Below are 6,161 nucleotides of genomic sequence, written 5' to 3'. Positions count from 1 at the left end.
ATTTATGAAATAAATTAAGAATGGAGTTCTATTCTTAAATGTTCAAACAATACGTTACTATTTTCCAACGCCACCTCATATTAGAAAACTAAGAAGAAGATAGTTGTACATTTAGTTTTTATAACGAATTCACACAGATTATTTATTGATACATTTACCAGATATTTATAAGAAATGCACAATTTGATACGTTAGCTGTTTTCATTTACGCGTCAGAATCATTGCAGATACACAATGCGAAAAGTTCGATCGGCCAATCAAGTTCTACGATTCAGTATAAATTCTAGTAGTGGTTACGAATCTGAGACCTTGTGATTAACCTTCGAACGTTCCATGAAGGTTTTAACATTCATGTTTTAGAACACGAGCAATATTGAAAAGCGTAGGAATGCAGGTTTGAACCCACCGACTTCCGAGCGATTGTAAACGTCGTCTTTGGTGTGGCCGATAATAAACTCTTTTCTTTACACTTAGGACTTCATCGATAATTTCGCGACGAAACTTGGAACAGAGGAACTGACGTCCCGCAGCGACCAGCCCCCATTTCACGGATCACCGATCTCTTCGAGATATAGTTAATTAAATTAATGAATATTTACAATGTTGTCAGCCGCACGTGATCCCCATAGCCATGTTCGACTGCAGTGATTCTGAATAAATTTCGCCTTTCGTTTTTATACCGGTGGTCTCAAAAACGTGATCCACCCGAGGAACAGTATTGTGCGCTATTAGAATGCGGATTTGATTGTATTTATGCAAAACCGAATAGTTGCAATATAAAATTCTAAAGACATAAAAAGAACTTAATGATATTCCTACACTTTTTTTTTTAAATTATCAAAAGTATTAATAGAAACAAGTGATTTTCATTTAATTTCTGTTACTTATAGTTTCATGGTTATTAAACTGTGGATTTTATATATTTATTGTAAAAACAAATGCAACTTTTGCAGTGTCGAATTCAAAATTATATATACACATCAAGACTGTCATCTATCCACCAAGTTAGAAATAATTATAAAATTGCAACTGAATTAAAAAATGGACCGAGTGACAAAACTCACCAAATTGTAATTATGTCCTTTATTAGTGTCACATATTTCAGGCATTTTACATTATATGATCACGTCTTAATTCTTCAGTATAATAGAACGAATGAGTAAAATAGTTACTAATAATTTATGATCACGATGCCACTGTAAATCTACCACTGTTGTAAATGCCACAGTTAATTAACAAAGCTAAACGAGAAAATAGTCTGAGTTTGTGAAACCGTAAAAAGATTACAAAGATCTATACAGTTTTGCTGTCACATTTAAATTAAAGTTATTGAAGTAGCAATGAAACTTCAGCTTTTGTTTCCTAAAATTGATGATGTTTTAACTCGCATGTATTTCTCATAAATCCTCGATTATCGCTTGATAGAGTAAATCAACAAATTGTGTTTCATTTACAATCGAACGCTTTACAGCATCTAAAAAGAAACAATAGGAACCAAAGAAACAGTTTTTGTATGAAAAAGCTCCCAGAATTGAAAAGTTAGATTTCTAAATTTTGTTTTATATTTCTCAACGATGAATTTCAGACATTTGTATATGTATATCACACATGAATTGAAATCAGCATGAATGTTTGTGCAAAAATAGATTTTTCTAGAAAAGTTTGAGTACTGGCAATAAATAGGTAAAGTTTGATCTCCGAAACAATTTGTTTCAGCAAACTGTATAAATAAAGCAAAACTGCATAATTCATTAATATTTTGAAGATGTTCCCTGCATTAACAAATACAAATATAAAATGAAGTTACACGATCTGGTTGCCAGCTATACATACACATACATATCACTCATGTTATTAGTACTTCATGCATATTAAACCAGACGTGTATTGCAAAAAGAGTGTAGCTCAGTAATTACCCATAAATTTATGCAGATCATACTGGATATAAGTCGCATTAATTTCATCGCTGGTCATTGCGCATCCTTCTTATATGAAGTTTCAAGATCAATCGTTGAATGATTGAACCAAATTACACGTACTTATCATCAATAATTAGCAATTACGAGGTGATAGGGCAAAATTATGTGTGTCTATATAGTATATAGCCTTTACGCCGAGCAATCAATTTCTCATTAATTTAACGGATTCTATTTATAAACAGGTTTGTTGAATCAAGCGACCCCGGTATAGTAAAAAGGCCTTCTAGATGCTCTCTTCCTCCGCCCTGTAATCGTTTCCCAACATGATCATTAATCTGGTTTGTATTAATGCGAATGACTTCTCATTAATCTTTAATAATAATTTTTTGTTTCGAAAGTGATAGTACTCTTGCAGACTGTAAAAAATTTTACATATTGAATGTAATTGGCATGGCACGGGCTATGCAGTCTAACTAACGAGATAGTGATCGTACATATATATATATAAATATTTATCTAAAATAATTATTCGAATGAATTCTTTTTAGTCGAATATTTTCTTCGAATAACAAATAAAAGATCTTATAAAATCTTATTCTAGTCAATTTGGACCAAGGGTGTAAATATTGTTATTTCACTATTCTGACTAATTGTAGTTTCTGACAATTGATTAAAATTTTTACGTTTCATTATTTACGTTCTTTATGTTTCATTAAGGTCTATAGGAAAATTGATCTAATGAAATAATGAAAATCTAAATGAAAAATAATGAAATTTAATAAAATAACCTTAGAAAGTGTATCAATAAACAATTGATACAACAAAATTGATAAATAATTAGAGTGTTAATAAGTCAATGCCAATACAGAAAAGCTTTCTGCATCAAGATTGATTTTCAAGGACTTCCTATTGTACAAGCTTTTCGTTGAATTAATCAACTATTCAATAGGCGATTGGCAAATAAAATTGGATCAACAGTTGTTATTGAGAACAGGATGTAGTGTGTTATAAACTTTATGACACACTATAATATGCACATGCTTATGGAAAGTAATCCTCATATGTTGTTCGCAGTTTATATAACGGTTTATGAAAAACGATATCATGCACGATTTTACTTTCAGTAGTAAAGATTTTGCTTTTACTAATGAATATTTCTGTGATCTTAATCAATGTTCCATGAATTATTTGATGTACTTTGAAAGAATAGAAATTTATATCCAATTTTTATGAAACTCGTTAATTTTGTTAACTTAAAAGCAACGATATTAATAAGAAAATAAATAAATAACAATTTTTGATCCTGTGAGTTATTAAAACATTACATTATTGTAAATATAGAATTAAAATTAATTACAATAGTTTAGAAATTGAAATAGAAGTTTAAAGCGTAATAGATTTTTAATAAAAATTTAAATTAATAGGTTTTAAATAGGAGTGAACCAATTATAAGAAATTTTCCATATAAAATTTAATTATAATGTCTTGATTTAAATGAATTCGTAATGTCATCTTAAAAACTCGAGAGAAATGAGAATCATGATTCAAAATTTTGTATGAAAATATTCTATGTGCGGAAATTTAATTTATTATTCAATAGTATATTTAAAAATATAATAGAGTATGAATAAAAGCGCCTTTACATTACATAAATAAACTTTGTAATTATGTTCATTTTGTTCAATGGTACATGATAGAAAAAGAAATATTGCATACATGAAATATTTCTGACCAACGAACTTCTCTCTCTTTCCATTATTTGAAAATACTTCATAAAAAATATGACTTCAATTGGCATAAATTCCACTCATAATGGCTTATGAACAACTTCTTCAAATTAAAGGAACACTAAATTACGGTCGACAAATTGTGGAACTCTGTACTCCTGCAACTTCGTGTAAGCAAATTTTACAATCTCCTGTCTGTACTCATTCCAATCGCAAAAAATATTATATTTTTTTTGTTACCTAAACCTGCAGAAATTCAAAGGTCAATAAATTTTCTGTCGTAATTAAGCATTCCTTTATTCTTGCGAAGTAGTTTATATCCACGCTACGTTATACTCATTTAAAATGCAATACACATTTTGGTGTCTGTAATAATAACTTTCATTCGTCGGTTCTTCAAGTATCCACGATGCTTGCGCATATATGGAAGCAATTAAGCGAGATTACAAAATAACGATTTAACAACAACAATTCTACAATTTAGGAAATCGTTTCATTGCTACCCTTGATCCCAGTTGACTCGTGCACGCATAAGTCATAACGCAATGAATTAAATGCGAAAAACACTAAATCTCGGGAATCCTGAAATATTCTTTGTTCGTTTACGAGTATTGCAATTTGTTACTTTATTATCGGGCTGTTCCAAAGAAGTGTTGAATTTATTACGGAGTGCAAAGGGTTAATCCTTGATTTATGCGCGGGAGCCTCATGTTCAGCGCGCATATTACCAGTCGCTTGAAAAACGGAATACGTAAAATGGTTCGAAAATACACGTGCGCGGTAGAAATCACATTATACGGTTATAGTCCTCGAAATGAAATATAGGCGCGTTCCGATACTCCGCGGTATCCAAATTTTTGCGCGAAAGTGTCCCTTTATGCTGTCTACGCATGTCGTCTTGTACTATGTTGTTTCTTTTACGGAATGTAGAACATGTTATGGACCGTAGAAACAACCGTGTATCCTTAAATCACTAACTGTTATAAATAAATTGTGCACAGACTTACTTATGTGTCCTTTATTCCACCAATGAAACCTCGTGGAATCCATTTTACACCTGCCTGCGAGGCGAGGCATTAAACGCACCGACATTGTCATAAGAAATTCAGTCTTCTGCACAGACTTCAATAAAATGATTTCAGTTCGCGATCTGATAGTGATCTATGTAATTGCTGTCTTCGACAGGTATTATTTGACATTTACGTCGCTTTACATCGTCCATATTTGTGATAAGCTTTTAATCGGGTCTCTCTTCGAAAGATGTTGAAAATGTATTCCTTCTGAGATATACTACACCCAGTGTTGGAATTAAGTGGAACAACTGATCATTCGTGAGTAAACTGCGGATATTTATACACATGCATATTACTAAGTTGCGGATTTTTATGCAAAATAAAAATTGTTTGCATTAACTGAAAAATATTATTGAATTCGAAGCAATACGACAGCATTTTAAAATTCTTTAAATGTCATTACTGTTTTACATTTGATCTACTCACTTTTGTCATATATGTATAAAATCTGTAGTCTAGACGACCTGGACAGAAAATATCATGGTCATGTGATTCCAAAAATATGCTTTTTATTTTGTATATTTCGCTTATTCGCAAAATGGCCAATGTCCGCTCATAAATTATTTCTGCCAAACAAACTTTATCAATTAATGACAGCAAATTTGGAAAAAATGCTCGTAATTTATTATCACCTGAACTATAATGTATCATAATAATTGTGAAAAGTATTTTATACACATGTATGTATATAGTGAATATTCTGTAACATTAATATATTGCACATTATTACACTATTGATTTTATGCATTTATGATAAAATGAGTAGATCAAATTCAAAATAGAGGAAACGCGTTTCAAGAATTATGAATGTTGCATTATTCTAGACTCATAAGAATCATTAAGGAAATAAAATCTAGCTCTTGTATGTCGTAATAAGTATGCGTAAAAAATTCTTATTTTGCACAAAAATCTGCAGTCTACTCATTATACTAGATGTTGTATATGCTTAAATACTTTGCATGTTGTGCATATTTGTATTGTGTAAATGTCATACATATTTAACATATTTATCGTGCAAAAACTTCTGCAATCTACTTATTATATATTTGTAAGATCAATTAAGTGTTTCATCAAATATAGAAATAAATCACTATGTCAAATGAAGCATATGTAATACAGTCGAGGGAAATAGTATTTGCAAATATATGTATTTCTTAGCGGAGATATTTTTACCCAGATCTGCTAATTTGTCAATAGAATCTTCAAGGCGAGAATCGATGCCGCGCGTGAGCCCGCGCGCGAGCTCGCGTGCGCATCCTGTAAATCTACGGAGACTTCAACGCGTGGATAAGAGCAAACGTTCGGTGACAAAGTAATGCGGCGCGGCACAGCACAGCGCGGCGCGTCGCATCGCCGCAGAGAAATCGCGAACGGCAGTGAAACCGTAGGAATTAAGTTAAAAGGGCTTCCAGAAGTGGACGGGCGTCGCTCATATCCGGCTG

The sequence above is a fragment of the Megalopta genalis genome, chromosome 2, assembly GCF_051020955.1.
Source record: "Megalopta genalis isolate 19385.01 chromosome 2, iyMegGena1_principal, whole genome shotgun sequence".
NCBI classification, from domain to species: domain Eukaryota; kingdom Metazoa; phylum Arthropoda; class Insecta; order Hymenoptera; family Halictidae; genus Megalopta; species Megalopta genalis.
Note: the sequence above shows the minus strand (reverse complement) of the source record.